Source organism: Tympanuchus pallidicinctus, unplaced genomic scaffold (genome assembly GCF_026119805.1).
Source record: "Tympanuchus pallidicinctus isolate F22 unplaced genomic scaffold, pur_lepc_1.0 scaffold10, whole genome shotgun sequence".
Classification (NCBI taxonomy): domain Eukaryota; kingdom Metazoa; phylum Chordata; class Aves; order Galliformes; family Phasianidae; genus Tympanuchus; species Tympanuchus pallidicinctus.
The window spans coordinates 3,023,228-3,047,467 of NW_026294619.1; the positions used below are offsets into that span (position 1 = coordinate 3,023,228).

The window sequence follows — 24,240 nt, forward strand, 5'->3', positions numbered from 1 at the left end:
GCCTCCTCATGCTGAACTTATCAGCAAGCATCCCTAGGTTATTCTGTGTAATGCTGCTCTCAATTCACTTGTTGCTTAGCCCATATTTCTGCTTGGGATTACCCTGAACCAGGTGCAGGATCTTGTACTTGGCTTTGTTGAATCTTATGAGGTTCACAAAGGCCCGCCTCTCTTACCTGCCAAAGTGCCTCCAGATGGCATCACTTCCTTCAGGTGTGTTGACTGCCTCTCTAGAGAATAACCCTTATGACTGGTTGCCAGTCACTCCATATACCACCACTCTCTGGGCTCAATATTCCAGCCAGTTCTTTACTCTGCAAACTGTGTACCTGTCCAAGCCATGGGCTACCAGCTTGCCCAGGAGAATACTGTAGGAGACCGCATCGAAGGCTTTGCTTAAGTCTAGATAAACTATGTCAATAACCTTTCCCTTCTCCATCAGGCAGGCCACCCAGTGACTCACACAGCTTGGTGTCATCTACAGACTTGCAGAGGGTGCTCTTAGTCCCACTGTTATTGTCACTGACAAAGATTGGGCTTGTGTCCAGCAAGTTTTGCTTCTGTGATGGAATTTTTTTTTTTTCCTGTTTTAAGTCTCCCTCCACACCTGGTGTGGCTTAGAGAACTGAGAAGTGGCTCCATGCAGAGGGTCCTGGGCTCATTACTGAATATTGTGCCCTTTTGGCAAGTCATTGCATCCTCTGTGCCTCTAAGTCCCTCACAGCCTTGATCCAGTGTGAGCAGTAGCAGGCTTTTCTGAGACTTGGAGTCTGTATGGCCAGGGGCTGGCACTATGGGACCTTGGCCATGTCCAGCAGAGCTTACTGAAGCATGAATAAAGCCTTGTTTTGCTGGCTAGCTGCACGCTTGGGGCCCTGGTCCACACAGCGCCATCAGCCATGTACCATAAGAATGATCCCCCAGCCCTACCCCGCTGTGTAATTGAGCTAATTCTTAGCATCATATGATCTTTCGACTATTAACTCTGCCTGAGGTATAGTTGTGCTTATGCACTTAGTTTATAAATAATAATGAAGAGGTGAAAGCAGAACAGGTAGGGGATTCTTCCCCAGTCATTTGCTTTAAAGCAGGAGCTGGGCAATCTTCCTTTGTGTTTTCTGAACAGATTTTTACAAAAAAACACATACTTTAATCTTGTTGAAACTCATGCATTGAAATGGTGAAAATAGCTTTGAGGTGGACACGGGGAAGGAGGTGCAAGAAGAAACTTTAGGGAAGTAGAGAGGTGAAAACAGTAAAGCATTGGGAGTTTATATTCAAAATAATCACTTAGAAGGGAACTTTTTTTGCAAGTGTTAGAACTTTTGAAACAGAGCCATTTATTCCCAGTGCAATGCTTTGGTTTATCCAAACAAATTAGTTTGGGGGTTTCATTTGTTTCTCTTTGCTTTTTAACTTAAACTAGACTTTTTGGTAGGCTTTTTAGAGCAACTCAAAAATAACTTATTTTGATTTGCTGGCAAACCAAAAAATCAATTATTTCCACAGTTGTAAATTGTGCATTTATAAAAGACAAATGGTCTATTGCTGTTTGTCAGTGTGTTGCTCATGAAGGAATTTCTTTGTTTATCCATTTTTCTTTTTTAAAGAGGCAATGAAACTCAACACAAAAGATGTGGATTAAAGCAGCATCAAAATGAAATGCACAGAAGTCAGGAAATGCTGGAATCACATGGTGGTCTTTAAAAGCTCACAGGCTGTTCTTAGGGCAGGATTTCTGCCTTGTTCAATGAGGGGCTTAGATAGTGTATGATAAATAACGTGTATGGCCACACAATGAATAATGAAGGAGAAATGAAATATTGAATAGCCACTTATTCAGCAAGTTGCAGGCTTCCTGTGGACCAAATGTGGCAGGGTCCTGCAGGAGGTAGCAGCTCAGTGGAAGTAAAGGAAAGCCACGTTAAAAAGTCTGCACAGGAGGCTGTGGTTAGGAGCAAGAGAGGGGCTGTTAAACTGCCATTTGAGTGTTTCACTTCACAAATTTCACATTTTACAAGTAAGATCAGTCTGAAATTCCAGATACTACAAAAGATTTTAAATGGCTGTGAGAGCTCTTGAGATTATCTAAATCAAGCCACTATGTAAAATGAGGTCACAGTCTTGCCCGTTGTGCTGCATGGGAAAGCTGTGAAAGGTAGTGAAGGCTGTGCGTGGTCAGGGTACTTGCACGCACAGAACAAATAGGCTTGCTGGAGCAAACACTGTACATTGTAGGTTGTGTACAAGATCGTTTGCCAAGCTTACAGCCTCTGCAAGAGCTGAACTTTGTTTCTTGCCACGTTCTTTGGAGAATATTATAGAGCAGTCATATAAAGCAAGATGACAAATCTCAGGGGGCTCCTATGCTGTGGCTGAGTAATGCTGCTGTTTCCCAGTAACTTGGTAGCAGAAGGAAATGGAGTGTAGCCTTTTGCAGTGTTTCAGTAAAATGCAAGATATATTTTCTGCTTGTTCTAGGGATGCTCTTAAGTAAGACTGGGGGCACTCTGGAGTCCCAGTGCTGTGCTGCAATGGAATGCCTCTGCTTAGGCAGGAAGATAGCTAACTTGGTGCTTATGCATACGGATTATTGCTATTGTGAGTATGGTTTGATCACTGTTGAATCTAAGCAACCACCTAAAAAACTGATTGATTTTCAGGTAGTTTAGTAAGTTGAGTTGGTTGGCAGTGAAAGATTGCTCCAGCAAGCGCTGGAGTTGGTCCAGCAGCAGTGCTATGCAAGGGAGAAAAGATGGGGCAAGTTTCCAGTGACCTGTTGGATCTGCTCAGCTGCTCAAGGAGTAATGTCTTCGGAGGAAAGGTCATATAGAGCCATTAACAAAACTTGTACCAATATTTGTTCAAACTTTCCCAAGTTCTTGCTATTAGCCTGTGCAAATAAATTTAGCAGGGAGTTGGCAAAATGCTCTGTATACTGTTAACCCTTGTAGTGACTGGTTACAGGATCCCTGGCCTTCTCTCCTAACTTCACCTTGGTGAAACCTGTAGGTTTAGTGCCAATTTAGAGCCTTCATGCATGAAGTGGTGAGTGAGAACTTGGTAACAGGCACACGTTTGAAATGGCTTGGCAGATACCTTTTGCTTTTACTCCCAGATCTTAATCTTGTGGAGTTTAAAGCTGCTCGGTTCTATCAGGGTTTTTTGGATAACAGTGATGAATGCCATTGCACAGTGCTCTGTAGTGGCTAAGTCACTTTTGCCATTTTCTTTCAAAAAGATAATCATTATTGGATACTGGCCAGGTCTAGGAAATCTCACCTCCAAAGAGCAAAAATTTCAGCAAGTCAGAACTCTGGAAACAGCAGAGGAATTCTTTTGAGTTCTTAACTGAAGCAGATGTTGCTGCTTGTTCAAGGAGCAGCATGCCAGACATGTCAAGCCAAACAGCATGCCACAGAACTAGGGGCTACCTCACTGCCACAAAACCTATTCCTGCTGCTTGATTCTTCCTCTTGTTCTTGTCCTCAAACATAAATTAGGACACCACAGAGCATGTTTTATGCAGTGGTATGTTGGTGGCACCAATTATGTTTTCAAGTGCTGTTATTTCCTCCTGTGTATTCATACACCTTCCTGCACGTGCCTTAAATTTGGTTTTGGAAGTTGTGGGTAGAGAGAATACAAGTGATTCAAGGAAAGGGAGCACTGAGAGCAGGGACTCAAGATGACACTGGACTGAATCATAAGCCAAGTCCAAAGACTTGGGTTCTCAAATGTCTGATTCTGAGCTGTGTGGAAGTGATGGGTCCTGAAATCCTCTTAGGGTTGGAGCTTCTTTGGAAAAAGGTCCAGGTATAGGATTGTAGTGTCAGGGCTGAACTAACACCCAGTACAAAATTTTTGTAATATCTTGGCAGTTAGCTTACTGTTTTGGCAGGGAGGTGAAGTTCCTCCCTGTCCAGTAGCAGAATGTAAAGGGAGAAAACTTGAGTGGAAAGTCTTTGAAAAGGATCTTGCTGAACTCACTAGCATTGAAGCATACGTAGGAAGCAGAGGGTCTCAGAGAAATGTGTGCCAGGTTTACTTCAATCCCTTCTTCAGGAGGCATATATCAGGGGCTGCCATAGCCAACTCACTGCTCTGCTTCTGTGGGAGAGTGTATTTTCCTCACCACTGTTATCAGCATGATGCCAACAGATATTCTGTTTGGGTGCAAGCATACACAAGAATTTGCTTTTCTGTGTAGTGAATGTAATATGAGGTCGAAGTTGGAAATGTCAACTCTATAGCTGCATGTTGCTGGAAAGGCCAGCAGAAGTCAGAGAAGACAACCCAGGGCATATAAAATATTGCTACACAGCTCAGATGACATACATAAATACATAGGCTGGGGATTACGCTGCCAGGCGTGGGCTTGAGCCTATTAACATGTGGTCTCGCAGCCATCTCTTTGGGTGCTGGTTTTTGTTTTCTGAAAATCTTGAAGTTTGGTGTAGAAGTTGTGCGTATTGAAGTGTGTACCATTTCTTTTCTGATTGAAACCTGCTACTTTAAAGCACCAGCCTTTCCAAGGAAAGAAGGGACCAGCCTGTTCTGTCCCATGGCACTGCCAGAGTGCTGAGTCCATGGCAGCAACTGGAGGTGCTCAGCCCACGTTGGATTAGCTGGGAGAAAACAGCAGTGATGCCTGTGAGGAGATGCATAGTGAGGCAACAGAGCGGTGGTCATTAGCTGCTCCCACACGTCTCAGGCTTTTTGACACAAAGGGGAAGAGACCTCATTCAGTGGTGTGAGCTTGTGAGGATCTGGTTTCCATAACAACTCCAAGTCTTCTCTTCGTGTTCCAGCGTCATCTTTTTGAGCCGCTCCTAGAACTTGACTTGTTACAGCGCAGCGCGCTTCAACAGCAGCTCACTCCTCTTTGGCAGCTGGAGCACCCGTTGTTACCTTAGGAGATGACTTATTTGTCACAAAGGCAATGCAGAATGTGAAACACAAATCTGCAGTGTCTGTCTATTCTTTCCAGCCTTTTCAGTGGCTGGTATGTTTGATCTTCCCCCAGATGGTGACCTGCTGGTCTTTAGCTAAACTGTCTGTATAACTCAAGGGTATGTATATGCACCTAAGCTCTGACTGCAGTTACATGGCGGGGTAACTCCCACCCCTACTGGCACACTAGGGGTGCCCAACGCACATAGGACTACCCACTCTTTGTATAAGTGGGTGTCAGAGCTCACAAAGGAACAGTGCCTGACTGCTGGAATATCTTTTAGAAAGGTATTAAAAGCTGACATGGGTTGCAGCAGTACAGAAGCTGTACTTGTGGTGCAGAAATACTCTAAATCTTGAGGAGCTCAGCAGCGGGGTTGAGCATGGTGAGCATCTCTGCAGAGCTGGCTGCAGGCATTCTCCTTTCTGCTGCTGGTGACAAGGAACAGCGAGTTTTGTGAAGATGTCTGCCAGACTGCTGCTTTCCTTTTTAAGTATTGATAGGGTTTGGGAAAATATCTGTGACTGTGACTCCCTGCTTGCTGGGAGTTGAACAGTCAGAAGTAGAATCATAAAATCATGGAATATCCTGAGTTGAAGGAAACCCACCAGGATCATCGAGTCCAACTCCTGACTCCACACTGCACCACCCAAATCCAATCCCTGTTTCTGAGAGCAGTGTCCAAACGCTCCTTGCACTCCGGCACCCGGGGCCGTGCCCACAGCCCTGGGCAGGCTGTTCCATGCCCAGCGCCCTGTGGTGCAGCCCCTGTCCCTGACCCCCAGCTGCCCTCCCCTGACAGCTCCATGCCGTTCCCTCAGGCCCTGTCGCTGTCACACAGAGCAGAGCTCAGCGCTGCCCCTCTGCTCCCTGTGAGGAGCTACAGCTGCCATCAGGCCCTCCTGTCAGCTCCTTTGCTCTGGGCTGAGCACACTGCTGGACCCCAGCCGCTCCTCACACACCTTGCCCTCCAGACCCTTCACCATCTTCATAGCCCTCCTTTGGACGCTCCCTCTTACTGTTATGTCCTTTTTGTATTGTGGTCAGGCTGTAAACCAGCTTGTTTCTATAGCGTGTTACGTAGTTAGATCAGTTGGCATTGGAGTTCAGCTGTGCACTAGTGCACATCTCTAGGGGATGTTTCTTCCTTAATTTTATTGAAAAAAAAGTTGTTAAAAGATGCAGAGACTTTTGGAGGGAAGTTCTGACAAGCACAGCAGCCTGGGAATGGTGGCTTGCTCTGACTACTGTCTCTGCGTGGGTTCGCAACCCTGCCACTGATGGGGCGGCCCTCAAAAGCTGGGAGCAGCTTCATTTTGCAGGCTGTCAGCAATGCATGCAGCCCAGAGCAGGGGTCAGAAAGGCGCTAACACCCTCTGCTCCCATCTGTTGTTGTTCTGTCCCATCTTTTCCTGTTCACTTTGCTTCAGTGTTTGTCACCAGGGAAGCCTGAATGCATAAAAGAGAACCACAATTGAGACTGGCATTGAAGTAATAAATTTAACTTTGAAATAAACGATACCTGTGGGTAATAGGTTTGAAATTGCTGTGTTCCTTGGTAACAGGATATAATTACAAGTACCACAAGATCTGCAGGGCAAAGGTGCAATTATCCCCCTCATTTCAAAGTTTCAGTGAAAGCATTACTACAATGTTGCCACAATTCAGTAACATGGAACAGTGAACTTATTGGGAAGATAACAGTGGTTGAGCACACGCTTCTTAGTGATCTCTCCGCACTGGAGCCCTCCACCCAACAATCTTGAAAATGCACAATATGCTGTGATAAAATCCACCCAGCCACAGTGCATCGCAGTTGCTGTGAGATTGCTGAAGGGTTCCCTTAGTAACTGCCAGGGAATGCTCGATGAGTGATGGAAGCGCTTTATACCAGCGGGCAGGTCATCATTTGTTACCGCGCCATCCTACAGTAATTAAAGGCTATTGAATGATATTTCTACACTGTAACCGTGGGGGGGTGGGGGCTGCCTTTGTGTCCCTACTTACAGTTGCTCAGTAATTACAGAGTAATGACTGATAGCATTCCTGTGTTTCACTGGGCTGCTTATTGTGTAGGGTTGTTCTCTAGGAGTCTGGGGGTGATGCCCTGAATGCAGCTACTTCTAACAGCAATCCATCTGCATACAGCTTTATTGTTCCACCTCCTTAGGGGCTGGCAGCAAGAAGGTGATTGTGCCAAGATCCACATGGACTGAGGATATCAGAGTTAGGGGTGTTGCTGATGGATACGGTATTCAACTGATAAGCGGGATATAGCTCTAAGGGGAAATGCTGTATTTCCAGTGGGTTGCTGTCTGTCTGTCTGTTCATTCACTTGGATATTGATCAGTAACCCAGGTTTGGGATGGATTTTTGTTCTAGTCCAAGGTTAGCTAGACAGCCATCATATAATCATTTGAGTTGGAATGGGCCCTTGAAGGTCATGTAGTCCAACTCCTCTGCAATGAACAGGCTAGATCAGACTGCTCAGAGCCCTGTCCAGCCTGACCTTGAATGCCGCTAGGGATGGAGCATCCACCACCTCTCTGGGCAGCCTGTTTGAATTCTTCACTATCACTGGGCACGTAACTTGAGGCACAACACCCCCATGGTCTCAAGGGGCCTTCCTGGAGTTGTACTGCTGCAGAATAACGCTGTAGGTGTAACTATACAGCTTGGTTTAAACCTTTGCTCACAATGCAGAAATAGGGCTCTGGGAGCTATTAAAACTCGAGTAGAGTTCATGCATGGTGCTCCAAAGCTAGTGGCTGAGCACAGTGGGAGCTGTAAGTCAGCCCCACCCATTCCAAAGCAGTGAGTCACATAGGGACCTATGTGACCTATCCATGTGCCACCCAGGTATGACATACACTACCACAGTGGCTCCACAGTGTCTGTCAGGACAGTGATGGGACAGGGCAGGAGCATGTGGGTCTGGCAAGGAGAGAGACCCAAGACACTTTCCACTGCAGCTTTTCCTGGCACCACTCATCCCAGAGGATGAAATTCCCCAGCTGCCTCAAGGTGGCTTTGGTGGAAAGTGTGGCTCCCTAGAGTCCTACAAGGTGTGCAAAGTGAAGGTGCTGTGACTCGGTGAGTGAAGGTCCTGAATAAGCCTGGGGCCACCAGCATCCCCTGTTCAGTGCCTCCCTGAGAGCCATAGGCATGGGGCTGGAGAGGACAGAGCTCCTTTGTCATGCTGGGCTTGTATTTCCTAGGGAGCGAAAGTGGGAGCAGCTGAAATGCTGGAAGTGGTATAGCAATAAGAGTCCAGGGTAACAAGAGGTACTATTTAAAATTAGCAAGGAGCATTTTTATGCCAACTGTAGTCCTTTCTAGAGTAGCGTTTGAAAATATAGCCTTGGCTTGCCTCTCCACATCCTTGCTAATCCTTGTAACCCTGCCCTGCATTGCTTGCTTGTTTGTAGGTACAAGCTGCTTGTGACTTTTCCTTGTAGCATCCAGATTTGGCTATTTTTTGAAAAGATAGATTGGATCGTCCAGTGTGCTGGCCATTCATAACCTTGGGGACTTTGTGAAGCCAAGAGAAATAAAGCCACAAGCTGCAGTGCAGAGGCTCTGGGACTGCTGCAGTTCTTGCTCTGCTGGGGAGTATTTGGGAAGAAAACTCCAATTACAAAGCCACAAGGAGAACTGCTTGTCACATCCAAGCCTGTTTCTCCTTTTGGAGGCTGCTGCAGCGCTGCCAGACTCACTTCTCCCGTGTGTGAGCCTGACTGTCTCTGTTGCTGGGAGTGATGATGGTGGTTTCTTTCTTTTCTTTCTTTTTTATTAAAAAATGTAACATTTGGGTCTTTGAAATTGAAATGGATTTCAGTCTTATATTAATTATTGATAAATGGAGCCTCAGAGATGGAGATGAAGCCTGGCATGATTAAAGACAGACAGTTTTTAATTTTATGTCTCTCACAGTGACAGAGGAATCCAGTTTAATAGGAGTCATTTATTAAAAGGAACTTAATCACAAGCATGCAAGTAATTGGGAGTGAGATAGCAGGGGAAATGGGGGGAAAGAGGTGTGCATCGGTGCAGGGGGGCAGTCAGTAGGGGTGGGGATGATCCTGTGGTGTATAGAGGCCCTTTTCAAGTCTCAACTCGTGTGGGGAACACAAGAGGAAGCCACAGAGCCTGAGTGCAAAGGCAAGGGAGCCACGATCTGGCAAAACAAAGTAGTGGTGAAGCTGCTGAACCCGAGGCTCGAGATGACATCTGAACAACATTAAGAAGGCCTTGCCATTTACAAGGACCTGCTGCCCTGCCTGAATGCAGAATGAAAATGACAATTTTCTCCTCCAAAACTTTACAGGCTAATTAAAAGGCATGACACAAAAAAATGGATAAAGAAAGACAAGGAGATTATATTTTCCTCTGAATGTGGGAGTAAAAGTGTTACTCTCCCTGTCAGGCTTACTGAAAGGCGTGTAGGTAGTTGGTATGCATTTTTGTGATGCTGCTCTGTAAGAATGCCACTTCAGGAAGCCTGCAGTGATTGGGCCCCTCCTTGTTCTCTGGCTGCACTGCCCACTGGCTAGCAGGTGGTGAGGATGCTGCTGCTTTAATGTTTATTCATTTCTCAGTTTGGATGTTACTTGGATTGACTGCATTATCAGTCTGCAGTCCCTTTTGCAATGGCATTGTCTGAGCTGTAAGCTAGGGGGATTGTGTGTGGTGAGCACCATCAGCACCATCAACTGCTGCTGCCTGGTGAACTAGAGAAACCGTGGGTGGTTGTACCTCACTCCAGCAGTTCCGATACTTGGTTCCCACACTTGGTTCCCACACTTTCATCTTAGCATCATTTTGTTGCTTTTTCTGTAATGGACGTTGCTAAATTTATAACTCTTTGCTGTGCAAATCTGACTTTGCTGTATTTAGTGTAGCCTGGGATGGGGATGCAGCGTTATTAAACCGTACTGCAAAAAAAAATAAAACAGGGTAAAATACTGGGCAGCTTCTTGTCAGGCAAAAGCTGGGCAAACTCAAAGGGACCATTGTAAAATTTTTGCCTGAATTGCTAGCTCTTTTTGTGAGAGCTTAGTATGAAGACTAGCATTTTTGAAGTGCTGTTTTACTGTTACTTTTGTCTTGGGATAGTCTTGGTAGTAGAGATGGGGATTGCAGTGTTCAAAATGACAGGAACAAATGTGTCCACCATCTTTTGTGGCTAATGAGATTTTTATGTGGATTAAGTAGAAGCACACAAGCAGTGGAGGACAAGAAAATGAATTGATGTAACACTGATATTCATTGAAGGATGGAAAGAGAATGGAGCATTGATTTAGAGAGTTTTCCACATCATGTTTTTTCTCACTATCATACAAGTCTCATTGAGGAAAAGGAGAGTTATGTATGCCGTAGAGGAATGTTGATGGCCTTAAGAATATGAGATTTAGGGGGTGTAGTGGAAATGCTAAGTCATGGTTTGAAGTGATTGAGCACCTGGAGGGAAGGCAGGGCCAACCCACTGGAGCTCAGGTGCATGCACTCAGTGGACTTGATTAACTGCAAGCTGTGAAGCCAGGATCCACCCCTTCTCAGACCTCATTTAAGGGTTGGCAGTGGAGGTGAGGGTTTCTCGTTGGAGATCCCTGCCTACCTGAGGCCTTCTGGGCGTAAGTAGAGTTTCTTCCTTTGTTTCTGCATCCATGGCTTATGCATTTGGGCTTGTCCCAGGCTGCAACCTGGGGTTTTGCTAGTCTGCTATCACTGCTGTGCTTTCCATCATGTTATAGCATTATCGGGGGCTGGGGTGGGGCTCTCGGGTAAAAGGCTATGGATTGAGGGGAAGGAGCAGTAGGAATGCTGGTGACCAATTTAAGGAGATTTCCCATTTGTTCTCCTTTTCTCTGTTCCTGTCTACTACGTTTTCATGGAAGCCATATGGTATTCCATACTTTTAACAAAATTGATATGATATACCTGAGAGGATTTTGGACTTCATTGTCCCTTTGGTTTCTTCTGATGAGAAGATCTTTCAGTTCTCCACATCACAATATTTTTTCATATTAAAAAGCAAATGCTGGTTTGGACCATTCTTGTTTTTTTCCAATTCAGGAAAAGAGATTGGGGAGAGCATGGAAAGTTGACTTATTAGTCCCTTTTTTTTGTTGTTGTTGTTGAAATAAGCACTGGTTTTCAGAGTAATGCCTAGTACTCTTTTCAGGGGTGTTACAGGAACCCAGTCCTTCCTGGACTTGTCTGTATAGCTTCTGACACATTTGCCATGTGGAGCTTTGCTCTTTTTGTTCAGGTGGATTCTTGAGCCACTCTTCCATACCTATCAGGATATAGCTTCCTAGCTCTTCTGTAGCATGTGCATACAGGAAGAAACACTTCTCATCAGGGTAGCTGTTTACATCCAAGATAAAAGAAAACATCTTGCTCTGTCCTTTTCATCATTCTTCCTCTTTGTTCTTTGGTCTCAGCTTAGCTGTAAGTTAGAAACACTGCAAAGCTGTACTTGGCGAAGACGAAGAGCGTAGCACCTAATGATCAAATGCTAGGTGTTCAGAGCCACACTTGTAGATAGGCTTCTGACCAGGCTGCCTGAGGCCTTCATGGAAAGCTGGTCTGGCTGAGAGGGTAAGGGTTTAGCATCAGTCATGCTGTCCTTTGAACGTGATAAAGTCTTCAGCCATTTCCCTAGGGCACTAATGCAAAAGATTATAAAGCAGCTCTATAATTTTTGTCTATTCAGAATTTAAACTACTATCAATCATCTCAAGTTTTTAGTGTCAAATAAGATAATGTAGCCAACTATATTATTAGAAAGAGATGTGTTTCTGAAGCAGTGAATGTCTGTGGGTGTGTCTGAATAGCGCTTAACTAGATACGCAGTCTCTCTTCAACAGTGCTATTTAAAAAGAGCTTCTGCTTGTGGAGGTGGACTCTGACTCAGGGAAGCCATGCTGAGGGATGTGGCCATCTACTACTTCCTTTGTAGCTTGAATGTTTGGTAGGGAGGCTGATAACAAAAGAAGGATATAATATCACACAGTCTGAAAGTAACTTTTCTATTGCCTTTACGTAAAATAGCTCTGGGGCTGAAGAAACTTGGTTGAGAGGCGGTCTGGAAAAGATCTGATTTGCTCTATCTGATGGTCACTCCCTCTTTTGTTTTGTACTCTTTAAAAAGGAGTTTTTGTGCTCATGTAGATGCTGGAATGACTGATTTAGATGTGGATAGCTTGGTGCATATAAGCAGCAATAGCCTGGGCAGCTGGAAAGCAAGCATAGTGACGCAACTCTATTGTAATCCTTGATAGAGTCTTTCCTGAGCTGGAGAAGTAATGAGTTGGAGTTCTGGTCCCTCTGTGGAAGCTGGGGAGGAGATGTGAGAGTAGAAATAAAAGGAAGGAGGGAAGGCACATTGTGCTGAGGAGGTACTTTGGGGAGAAAGAGTACCAGGGAAAGCTGTGGCCCACAGGTAACCTAAAATAGAACTGGGACACCCCTCAGATGCCACAGTGGTGGGTGGCCCATACCCTACAGGAACACCTACGGCAGCCTGCAAAGGACTTAGGCTGGAGCAGAGGAAAGAAGCAAAAAAGAAGGAAGCAGAGGAAGGAAGGGATGGGGGGGAGAAAATCAAGGAGCAGCAGTAAGAAATCGCAGCATAGTGCCCCAACCTCTTGTACCGCCCATTGCTTCACCCAAGGAACTGATGAGACTGAGTGCAAAATATGGCCAAAAACAGGAGGACAAATTAGCTGAGGTGAGGTGGCAGGTGATATGTTAGACTGAAGTTGAGCCTGGGGAACTGGAAAGAAGTAGTGTACCTAAGTGTTTAATTATTTATCATCTTTGTTTTTGCAGTGTCTCCTTCAGTAAATAAAAGTTTATGTTAATTGGCAATAAATCAAATTAAGTGAAATTCCCAAAGTTAAGACTGTTTTGCCCATGACACTTTAGAACTTACTCTTGCAAAAAACTGTTGTATCTCCCTCACAGTTATTTATAATCCCTTTCATCTGATGATTTGCCTTAATTTTAATAAGCAATAAGGTAGATTTTTCATTTTCAGAAGGCTATAACATTATGCCTCCCTAGAAAGTTGTAGAGGCTCCAAGCATGCTCTGTTGTGGTTCTTTTTTTCCTTTATTAGCCCAGTGCAATCAAAACAAGCCTACAAAGCTAATGTTGGGAAAGAGCTGAGGAAAAAGTTTATTGGCTTCCTTGATATTGTTGTTTCTTAACCAAATAAAATCCTGACTTGATTGTCCATGAACTCTCATAATGCCTTTGTACAAGAGTGTTCAGAGGACAAAAAGGAGGGCTCATCATTTCTTGTACTGGCAAGTGACTTTAAGATAGTGACTGCACTCATCATGCATTATAGAATAATGAGAAGAGATACTTGTATTGATCTCTTAACAGAGAAGGCACAACGAGCCATAAAAATGATGTATGGATTGTTTCACGTCACTGAAATGCAGCCATCTCAGGTGCAGGGCCTGCTAGCTACTAATGCATGCAGAGGTTTGGGGTAATGAAGGATACTGAGGAAGTGACAAGTGGCTGTGTCACTGTGCTCTGATCTCCATGCTGGGTTTTTCCATATGGCATTGAACACTCCTTACCCAGGGTTTTCAATCACATTTGAATTGTGCTCAGGGCGAGGCCTGGCTTACTTACAAGAAGAAGGATGAAGGGAAGAGTATGCAGATGGTTGGTACTTTCAGTTTTATTCCCTTCCACCAGCAGGCAGTGAAGAGATATCAGTCTTACGTGCGAATTTACTTGGTTGCTTTGAGGCTTTTGTTTTAGTATTGTAAAATTCTCCACGTGGGTTCAATTCTTCTCACTGCCCTTGCACTCAATAGCCAAACTCCTGCTCTAGAGAAAACAGTGACTGGTGGTACCTTAGAAAAAGCTCCTTTGTTTTCTTCTGGAGTTTTTGTTTTTCTTTTTAAAAGCTCTGAATAGACAGATTCATTTCCAGCTATTATAGTAATAATGACCTTTGCACTAGAAAAATAATGATAGCCATAAGGGTCTCCAGCCAGGCTATTGTGGGACCCCCAGTGCTGGAGGCCAGGCATCTGGCCCAAAAATTACATGTCAAAATATAATTGGCTTCAGCAACAAAGAGAGGGAGCAGAAGGAAGAAAGGGGAAGTCAGCAGGTCGAATAGTGAGGTTGCAGGTGTTTGTGTCTAAATGGCCTCCCAATGTACCATTTTGCTCCTATAATGGCACAGGATTAGGAGAGGAGAATAACTGAGGTCTTATCAAATGTGCAAGCGAACAGCATAGCCCATCCATAGTCCCCTCCTTCAGACTAAATTTTAAAGGACTTTAAGGATTTGGAAAACCAGATTTAGCAGCTGGAAATCATTCTCTCCCTCCCCTCGTTCTCCGTCCCCTTTTCCATTGCCCCCTCCATTTCCTATTTCTGTTTCATTCAGTAATTAACCTTCAGAATAATCTTCCAGAACTGGCTAAGCTGTTCTTCTGTTTCCCTATTGTTGTATCCTTAAGACATAAGCAAGTCCAAATGTTGTGAATTACTGATGGGTTCTACTATCTGGAAGGCAGATGAGCTTAGCAGGGGGAAGGAGTAACGGAGGGGAAGAGGGTGAAGTGTCTTCTGCTGGTAGGGAGGAGAAGTTGGGCTTTGGGATTTTTTTGGTTACATCTAGTGTTGCTCTTTTTAGGTGGTTGTCCTCTTGGGCTCTGCAGAACGAGAGCCAAATGTGTTGTTGCCTTTTGAAAGTCAGCAGCATCACAATCAGTGTGAGCAGAGGAAGGCTGTTTTCCCCCCCTCACTTTCTCATCCTATATATTGGAAACTGTTATTTTTTTCCATCCGTATTCATGTTTTATTCTCTACTGTTCATTGCACTCTCTTTTTTTGCTATCAGTTGCTCCCAGTTGTCATCAGTCCACTCAATTTCGAAGAAGGCAAGCCCTTGGCAGGCAGTGTGTTATAAAACAAGGTCTCTCTCCTTACCTTTCTGTTCAGTAACTTATCTGGGTGCAGACTATGATTTTACACTAGATTTTGCACTAATTTGTTCATTTTTGTCAGTTGTTAGATGAGTAGTTTGTGTGACTGAATTTTTAGCCCCTGGTTTATTTGAGAATTAGGTTTTTCTGAGTATCTGTTCCTAATTTTCCATGTCATTTGATGGATCATGGATGCCACATGACATTATTCTTGTTCCTAGATCGGTGAATCAGAGTTTGCTACAAGTTACATCCTTTAGCCTGTTGACAAGCTATCTATGAATATTTATAAGTATTCAGTGACTCTGATATTCACATAGCACAGAGGGCTGTTCAAAATATATGCAAGGACACTTCTGAATAGTATGTGTACATTGAGATATAACTGGGATCAGAATGTGCACGAATATTTTAGCATTATCTGCTTTTCTATCTCTGAACAAGCATCTTTATCCTTTCTTTCTTTGAATATGATTTTCTTGCAGCTTATTGGAGAGAAAAAAAATGATCCTAAGCCTGTCTTAGAAATGAAGCACCCAACTTTACTCCTTCTCACTGAGTCATTTGGTTCTTGTTTCCATTCAGTGAGGTTTTTCTCTTGAGGTGGGTAGAGTGGCTGTGTTGATTGGTGATGGAGAAGTCAAAAAGACAGCAAGAATGTGCATAAATATTATTTGGGAACAGCTGTCTTGTTGACCCTAGTAACAGTGTTCACATTGCCTCAATTTGAACTGTAGGCAAAAATACTGAGCTGGTACAATGTGTTGCAGTACTTCCTTGCGTAAATGAATAGAAAATCATGTAGCCAGAAGTCCTCATGTTGATGAGCTTGCTCAGCTGTCTATGGGCTGAGTCAGAGTTGTGTACAGGCTAGGATCTCAGCTTGCTGATACGAGTCTATAGCCCACATAGCTGATGTTCCTTCTCCAAAGAATCTTGACTCTAATATGTTACTCCTTTCTGCTTTGGGCTATTGACTTCAATAATTTTAGATCAGCCTCCACTGAAAATAAGATTTTGAAGTAAAATAAATATAGGAGTTGCTTCAGTGTTTTCTGGGATGTGAGCCTTTGGTTTTTGGTATTTTTTTTTTTTTTGTTTCATTCTGCTTAAAAATATTAATGAAGCATTACATGAAACATTCATCTTTATGGAGCAGTATCAATGTTTGCATCTTTTCTGTGCAGCAGCTAATACCAGAAGTCACTTAATTAAAAATGAAATGGTGAATTATAATGGCAGGGCAGGAGCAGGCTCGAGTTGGAAGCCTACCGAGTATTGGATTTTCAGTTGAGTTGAGTGATGCTTGTAGCTTTGCCACTAAGTTCTACGATTCTGTGTTTAAAAAGTTGTGAGAAATTTAATGGAAGCACCTTGAAACTCCCTGGAGCAAAACAGACTTCAGCTCTCTGTGTGTGCAGTGACCTAGCACTGTGGATCCTTGGCCTATAACGGCATGTACCTTGAAGAACTAGATGGTTAGTAAAGATGAAGAAAAGGATCTTGCAAAGCACTTGTTTTTGCTGCATACAAAATAACCCAGGGAAATAAGCCCCCTTCGCATTATAGAGCCAATTCAGGACTAATTTATTATATTTACTTTTAATGGCTCCCTTCTGACAGCTAATACAAGTATTCCACGTAATCCTTAAGATCTGTCTGATATTCTCACAGCCAAATATGAGAGCAGTGGTATTTTCTAGTTCCCCAAGTGATCATCTTCTGATGTGCTCATCTTAAATGAGAATGTGAGTTCTTTGGGGCAGGAAGCTATATTTTTGTTTCAAGCACACCCATAACTGCTTAAAATAACCCTGTTCTTACTGTCAGCTGAAAAGTTGCTCCTTTCTGATCCAAGAGGCTGTCGCTGCAAGGAACTAGATATGCTTTTTTCTTGGTATCTGATGAAGACTTTTGTCATTTCTGAACTAAATTTTCAAGAAAGATGGCAAGGAAAACCCACGCAATTACAGGGTGGAACTACTGCCCAGGAGCTACAATCCAAGACTGGGCACAGCCAGAGGGTTGTGGTTAACAGCTCTATGGCCAGGTGGAGGATGGTCAGGAGTAGTGTGCCCTAGGGCACTGTCTTGGAACTCTTCTATGAAGAAAGGTCGAGAGAGCTGGGCATGTTCACCTTGGAAAAGAGAAGGCTCAAGGGAGACCTCACTGTGGTCTTCTAGTACTTGTGAGGACATTATGAAAATTAGCCTCCCTCCTGTTTATATAATCTGGTAGTGATAGAACAACAGGGAATGGCTAATCTAAATGGCAATTTAGATTACTTATTAGGAGGAAATTCTTTAATCAGAGGGTGATGAGACTGCCGCAGGCTGCCCGGAGAAGCTGTGGATGTGCCATCTCTGGAGGCATCCAGGGCCAAATTTGGTGGGGCACTGAAGTCTGATCTGGTAGGTGGGCTCTGTTCATAACAAGGAGTTTGGAATTAGATAGGTCCCTTCCAACCTAAGCCATTTGATAATTCTCTGCTCTGATCTTGTTTGCTCATTTCTTAATTTTGTTTCTTTTCTTTTATAGGTAAGTCTTAGGGCTTTTTAATCATCTCCTGATTGTCCTGAAAGTAATGGTAAGTTACTTAATTTTATTTAAATACTTTTACATAAGTATCCTTTCATATATGCTTTCACTAAGTAATTTGGATTGATGACAAAAATGCTGTGGTGTGTATGAAGATATTGAAGGGAAAAGATAGATATGCACTTCTGAGTCTTTAGTCATTGTTAAATATCTTGATGCTATTTGAGAGTAGCTGTGGTAAATACCAGTATTTCACTGTAACTGATGATTATTAATAGTTACAAAATATCACAGCATCATGTAATCCAAATGTATAACCAACACTGCTTCTATGATGAGTATGGGAAACAGCAACCAATGTGTGTACTGGAGTTGGTTATATCCAGGAATCTTAAGATTTTGCTGAGTGTTATATTAAGAAGACCTTTGTACTGCAACGCCTTCCTTTCTCGTTGTGTTGGAATGCACGCTGTGCAATGATAGAACTTTCTCGAGTGACAAGGAAGGCTAGTATGTTCTTATGGGATAGGACATTAGCAGAGTCCATCGATTTCCAAAGGAAGTTTTCTCTGTTTATCAGAAACTTACTGTATTCTATGACACTTGACCTTTACTGTAATGTGACAGCTGAGTTCTGTTGAAGTTCTGGGAAGTCAGAGTAAAAACATCCAGACTAAAATGCAGTCTGGAAGAGGCTGCTAGCATGTATCCTGCTCAGATCAACCTATTGACTCAAAGTGGGTGGTGGGATTTAGGGGAATGGGCATCTCAGCTGGTGTCAAGATATGTGGTCTACTGAGCTAAGTAGACAAGCTGTTTCCTTAGAAGGAACTTCTGATCCATATCTTAAGCCTTGTTCAGACTAAAGTACCCAGAGTGGCACACTTCCAGAATTGCTTGCTGGTTTTTTCTCAGTAAAAGTCTTCATTTCACAGGTAAACCTTATGGCTCTGCCTCACACTATCTGCCTAATGTGATAAAATGAGTAAATGAAATGTCTCAAATGTTGATACTGTGCTTGGATTAAATGAAGAAAACTAAGTTGGTTAAGTCTGTACAAATAAGAGATTAGTTTTGATGGTCAGCTGCTATACTTAAGCTCCTTCCATTCTTGCTAACAATTTTACATGCACTGGTTGCAATGGTTTTTCCAAAAGTCAATGTGGAATTAATTAAAACAGCAAATAGTTAATTGGCATGTTGGCAGTGGGAAGATGCTTATAGTCCAGATGTGGTCTGTCAATATCACTACAGCTTTGTACTTGAAGAATCTCTCTCTTACTCAGGCATACAGTTTATTTAGTGGTTGAGGAGGGTAGAAGGACACTAGAGTTATCCAGATCCTGTACAAAAATGTGCTGTGGTTTTGATTACTGTTGATGTGGAGCAGCAGGTAGTCCATGGATTCTGGGTTAGAGCTGGTGCTGAAGTTGATAGCAGAGCTTTCTCTTTTTTTCACTCTTGTCTGTCTGCAGTGTGCCATGGTCTGTGATCCTCAGTCACACAGAAAGGAGTAAGCAAAACTGTGCAAAGTTTGTCATCTATCCTAGTATTTCAAGCTCCATTAGAATCAGAAAGGTTAGACACATTGTTTTCAATATGGCACAGGACAAAACTATGCTGTGTGACTACAAAGAGGGAGTAAATCAAAGTGCCTAAAATGACATTAAAGAGTAGGGACAAAACTCTCAAAAGTACCTCAGCTGCTCACGAGCTTGTCTTCCTGAAAAATCAAAGGAGTTGGGGAGCTGAGTTCTTTTAAAAAGTGGAACTTGTTTTTGAAAGCTACTTTTGAAGACACATGCTTTGCATTTGCAAACTTGTTTGTTCCACATCTAGGGAACACGCTTATTAAAATCAGTTACCAGGATGTTCAGGGTACTGTGGTTTCTTAACACAGTGTCCTCTGATCAAGAGAAAAGCTTTTCAGCAACTGGTGCAGGGTAACCACCATATGGCGGAGTGTTGTGGGCTGGTTTATTATGGTGTAGGGTAAAGTGGAAACCTGTAGATTATGTGGTCTGTCTCTCATTCCTTGTGAAGTTCATCTTAAAACTGCAATGCATTAGTGACTTTCCACTAATGCTGAAGTTGGACATCCCTCTGTGATCTCACTGTGCTGAAAAGCTCACGTTGCTTTGTTTCTTTTTTAAACTCCTGGTTTAAGTGTATTCATGGTCAGTAAACATCCATATGTTCTAATGTCAACATGATCTCTTAGTTTAAAGAGCTCTTTTTCTTCCCTGGTGCTTACCCATCTGATGAATTTACAGCCTGTAATCACACAGCCTTATATCTCTTGCTGTCTTTTCTATCCTGTCTTCCTACACATTCAGACAGGGAATGGAAGGAAGAGTTTCCAAAATGATCTGCTGGGCTGATGTAGCACCATCTTGATGGGAGCCTCGATGCAGCTGAACAAACCTTCACCTCAAACAGCCTAATGTATTGACTTTATACGGGAGAACAGGGCTATAAAAATTGCAACCCTGTATTGCTTCAACAGTGCTCCAGTGGTGAAGATGGATATCAGCCTAAGCAATATAAAGGACTCCAAATCTGCTTAGTGGCATCTGATGGCATATTTAGTGTTAGTACTCAGATGGGCTTCACTACAATGTTTTTTGAACACATCTGCTAGTCTGTGAGCTTTCTTTATTAATGAACCACAAAGAGGCACTGGGAATGAATGTATAGTTACAAGTGATTGGTCTGCAAATATTTTTTTCTCCTTGTCTTTCAAATTACCTGCTTAGTATTTTAGGGATTGCAACTTAGTGGGAGTGATATGCCTAAAGGCTGTCTGAGCGTCTGGAAATCTCCTTCATAAAGCAATTCTCTGGTCAAGCTTTCAGTGCATTTTATATGGGAGAGTTCTGTTGATGCCTATTCAGAGGCTGTCATGTGCTTTATGACTATATATTGATGCCTGATATGAAGACAGAGTCCAAAGAATTTGCAAAACATGGCACCTTGCTGTGTCTTTAATGAGCTCGTGAATCTTCATCATTGATATCCTAACCTGTCTTGTATCTTTTAAATAAATTTTTCTAAACAGTTCTTAGGCAAGGTTTGAGTTAGGACTGTGGGTTTTACTGAATTTCCGTTTTCACTGTTGTACTTCTCTACTTTTGAGGATATCATTGTGTTGTGCATAGCTGGTTGTATTCCCAAGACTCAAGGAAACTATTTCCTGGCTGTCAGGATGAACAAATGGCTCCTGTAATACCTTCGATCATTTTCTTATTTACAGACAATTTTATTTGTTTTACACTACCTGAATTGCCTTTGTAGGTCTTCCAAATGACACCAGCATTCAAACACATCTCTAGTATTCATCTGTTCTGTTTAAGTCCCTGTTGCTTGCTCCTTATGTTCTTTTCTATGAAATTTGTATGAGCCTATATAGGCATGACTTCACAAACAGAAAAATAATTTTCAGAACTGATTTTGTGGGGAAGTGGTAGTCCTGAAACAGGAATAGCATGACTGTAGTAATAAGCCAAATGCTGCTGTGCGGAACTTTACCCCTCACAGAGTTGTCCTTATGGGAGACACCAGAACACATGGTGGCTAGTTTAGTTAAGAGCAGAGGTAAAGATGCGACGTTAGCTATTCGTGCCAAGTATTTCTCAGAAGAGTAGATTAGGCAGTTGATGCTCAGTGTGTGATATAGATTTACTACGATTAATTTGTGAAGTCTTTTGCCAGACATCGCTGATGCCTGCTAAGCTGTTTCTTGCAGAAGCCAGGTGGGCAGTTGGCAAGAGCTGCTCATTAGCAGCAGTAAATGCCAGTTCAGATTGTGTTGCATACAAGCTACCAACCACCTCAGTGACAAAAGAGCAGTGCTGCTGTTTGCATAGAGGTCCATGGTTCCATGGGCCTCAGGTCTGCATGCTATTTCAGTGCTCCTTGATGCCACACTTTTTTTTTTTTTTTTTTTTTTTTGGAAGCTACACAGAGTGGTAAGGTCTTGCTAAGGAAACAGCATCAGTGAGCATGGCTGAAGATTCATCTTGGTACTTAAGACAAAACATCCTGATGTTTTGTCTAAAGAGTGCCAAAAAAAAAAAAAAGTGCAGAATAGTGCAAGAGTGCAGAAAATGACCTAAAGGTTTTGCTGACACATTTTTACAGCTTTCTCACAAACAAGGTAATGTAAGGTTGTTGGAAATATCCAAATAATTTTTGTCAGGACGGTATCTCTGATAAAAGCAGACTTTATTCGTGATTGCAATGGCGGGTGTCCCACAAGCAGGAGCGCCCCTAAGGACGCAGTGACAGCTTTCTGTACCTTGTATCCCCCTTTGCCCATCCCCTGCCCCGTTTCCCTGTTGGCTGGGTACACCAGGTTCACAATCTTATCAAAGTTTGCGTTTGTTAATTGGTGTGTTATCTGCTGTCAGTCAGCAGCCATCCTGTTGTTTCCAAGATGTCTCGGTGCTCTTCTTGTCGTATTGATATGGTGATTTTCTTCAAGGTCTTCATTAAATGAAGAGGACTGTGGGCAAGCACATGATGCCAGGCCTTCCGATGCTCTTCTGGAGCTTCCTCGGGCATGCCATCACTTGTTATCTGGTTTGATCAATCTCATGCAGGATATGCAGTGTGTATGATAAAATATACATATATACACCTATATACAGAGCGTGCATTCCTGGGGGGAAGGTTCATCTAGAGGATAAGTGATGGAAAATATCAGAGACACTCCCCCACCACCATCCCCAAGTAAAGTAGAAAGACTCCCAAAAAGAATTAAGGACAGTGGAGACCATGAAATATAAAAAATATATATATTGTCCAATTCTAATGCAGAAACAACATTTGATTCCCACAAGGTGAATTCATATCACTGGGACAGTTTCTGCTCTAATAGGCTTGCTCAAGTATCTTTATCCCAAAAAGAGACAGAGGAGTTCTTCTTTATTATTTGAATAAAAGGAAAATCCATTGGGACATAGCCCTGTGAGGTCTCAAAATATCAGGGGACAAGCCCCTCTTTTATCCCTGTACTTCTACACTAGTAAATCCTTTCCCTTTTCCCCATTGTTTAAGGCACTCAGGGTTCACAGTATTGTCATTTTGCCTATCACTCTTTGTTCTGTCCAGCAAAAAAGATTTACATGCAGGTGCTAAGTTAGCATCTCCTGCCGTATACCTGCAAAATAAGTTTATTTAACCAGTTCTTCTCAGATCTTATTTTGCAAGGACATCCTTTCTTCCTTCATCTCGGTCTATATTTGGAATGACACCATTATATGCACAGAGTTAGGATCCATTTCACCAGTTATCTCCTACTTGTGCTCTGCAGTTCAGGTTATGCGGTCTGCAGTGGATCTCATCTTCAAAACTTCTAAGCTCTCACCTGTACTTGCTACGAAGGATGCACTGAAATCTTGACTTATAACAGTGGTCAACTGCAGAATTGCAGATGCCTGTAGCTTCTAATGTGCCCCTGGCTGCTCAAAACTCTAGGTCAAGATGCTCTGAGTGTCTTTTCCTGGTAGGTGACCATGTGAAAAGAAAGCTTGTATATCCAAGATGTTAAGTGGCTGTTATTCATTAACATCTGGCAACAGCCAGGGGATGGTGTAGCAATACCTCTCGGTTGGAAGCTCCTGCAGAAGTACCAGGGGAAAAAGAGATCAGCATCTAGCTTTTAGGATGTGCTTTATTCTCATCTCATGCCGCTCTTGTTTTCTCCTCCTGACTGTTTGTTCCTTTCTTTGTCTCACAGTGTCTGTTTGTTAAAATAATCTTTTCTTTTCCCTGCATGAGCTTCTGTCATTAGATGAAAGGTCATGGATATAATATGAATCTGCAACGATAAATGCAGTGCAAAATGGATTGAAATGCACACGGTAAAGAGGGTTTCCAATTAAAAAACACTTTGCCGAGCTTGCACCAAACAAACAGCCACACAGCCCCTGATTTCCATGCTTATAATTAGCTGCCATTGAAAGTTAATTACTTTCAGGACTGAAGTGAAAGTTAAATGCAAAAAAAGGGGGAACTTTTTCATAATGTTTCAGCATAAGCGTATAGTTGCCAACTTAAAATCTAGTTTTGTTGTTTTAAACTGCATATCAGTGATATTTCCTATAGACAAAAACAGCAAGAGTGGAGAGAGACCAGGATTTTCAGTGCTGCTTATTCTTGATGGCTTTTTTTTTTTTTTTTTTTTTTTTTTGGGCATGTTCATCAGCTGAGAAAACTGTTTGCTTTCAATAATTCTTGCTGTGCTTTCTACAGATCAAGATCCTTCAGGGTATTTTCAGGCTGGGCACCTGGAGGAGTGTCCATGCTTTCAACTCCCCCTTGATGTGAATCAGTTTCCTTGAGTGATGGTGTATATCTCCTTTGTAACAAGCTGCAAGAAGCTTAATGAAGAATAGAGTGTTGTTTCTACACAGAGGCAGTAAACTAAACTTCCAGTACAAAGAAGGTAGATGTAAGTCTCTTGTTCCCAATTCACTCAAGATTCATGAATCAAATAGACACTTCAGTCTATCGTGAATAATTAGTTATATCTATATATACACTTGGTGAAGTTTTTGCATATTTAGGGGACATGACAGGTTTTGTTAATTCCATAACTCGGGACCATGTTTGTCCTTGCAGCATAAGGAATAATATTCAAAGTGCCAAGAACGAGTGTGGAATTCTTTACCAATACAACATCTCACTAGCAGAGATAGGCAAACCATTTGGAAACTAATTTGGTGTACAATGGCTCTGTTTCCACATCATTACCTTAAGGATCCTCTTTCTCTTGCT

General features: G+C 42.8%; 1 long non-coding RNA gene across 1 annotated transcript; it reads left to right on the top strand.

Moving 5' to 3' along the window:
- Positions 1-10,454: 10,454 nt before the first annotated feature.
- Positions 10,455-21,161, top strand: LOC128090486 (uncharacterized). The gene is made up of 3 exons (XR_008210959.1): positions 10,455-10,587; positions 17,461-17,509; positions 19,797-21,161. It is a non-coding gene; the product is annotated as an uncharacterized LOC128090486 (long non-coding RNA).
- The last annotated feature ends 3,079 nt before the right edge of the window (positions 21,162-24,240 follow it).